We start from the raw sequence: 1,016 nt of genomic DNA, 5'->3' as shown, positions 1-1,016 counted from the left end.
AAAAAAAAAAAAAAAAAAAAAAAAAAAAAAATCTCTTTCTATTCCTTCAGCCACCTCGCCTTCCCGACCCTACACCCATCTGCCCTCGCATGCCGCCCGGACCTGCCTATATAGCGCGGTTCCCCCGCCCGCCCCGCGCCATGAATTACCAGCGGCACCAGGCGGCACGGAGCGCTGCTGCTCGCTAAATGCAGGTTTCGGACATGGAGCTGGGGGCGGGGAAGGTGGTTGTGGCCATGCGTGGGGTTTACGGGTTCTTCGAGATCGGCTTAAGGGTACGGCCCTGGGAAGAAGGGCATTTCGTCTGCCTTTTCTTTTAAGAACGGGTGTTCTGCGTGCCCGTGTGTCAGCTTGGCACCAGTACAGCACGACACATGAGCAGATCTCATGGAGAGTGCCCTTTTTTGGACTCCTGAGTACACAATCTTGCCTGCTTTGCCCCGGAAAGCAGAGAGGCCTATCTTTTCTCTTACACGTGCATACATTCAGATCCTGGATGAACCATGGGACTGGCTTACAGTTCACATGACAGTTGCATTTGCTGAGAAAATAGGGCAAAATGCACACACGCACAGACACACGCACACAGATGTTACATCTCGGACATGTATGCTCTCTGGCTCTGGCAAAGGACTTAGTACATGTGATGCTCCAGCCCCGCGGATACTCCTCCCCTATCTTTCTAAAACATTCTCTGAACTCTTAAACCTTTTCCACTGCCCAAGAGAAAACACTTTCCATTACAACATCCTCACAGATCTGGGGAAAAATAATAACATCGAAACCCAATTTTGCACAGCGCATGTGTTTGCGTTTTTCTTGTAGCCAGTGCAAATCCCACCCTCTCTCTGCTTGGCTTACTTTGCCCTCCTTTTCTTGGCTTAATTTCAAAGGAGAAAATCAGAACTGACGAAGCCAGAATTTGTGATCATTACAAATATGTTATCATCACAGTGCTCCTGAGACCTGTTGCAAAAGGAGATGGTGAGGTAAACACGTGTATGGTCTTTCTGACA

This window comes from Centrocercus urophasianus, unplaced genomic scaffold (assembly GCF_019232065.1).
Source record: "Centrocercus urophasianus isolate 14NV4802_14NV808 unplaced genomic scaffold, USGS_Curo_1.0 seq_11, whole genome shotgun sequence".
NCBI lineage: Eukaryota > Metazoa > Chordata > Aves > Galliformes > Phasianidae > Centrocercus > Centrocercus urophasianus.
The sequence above is the reverse complement of the archived record's forward strand: the minus strand, read 5'-3'. Positions refer to the sequence as shown.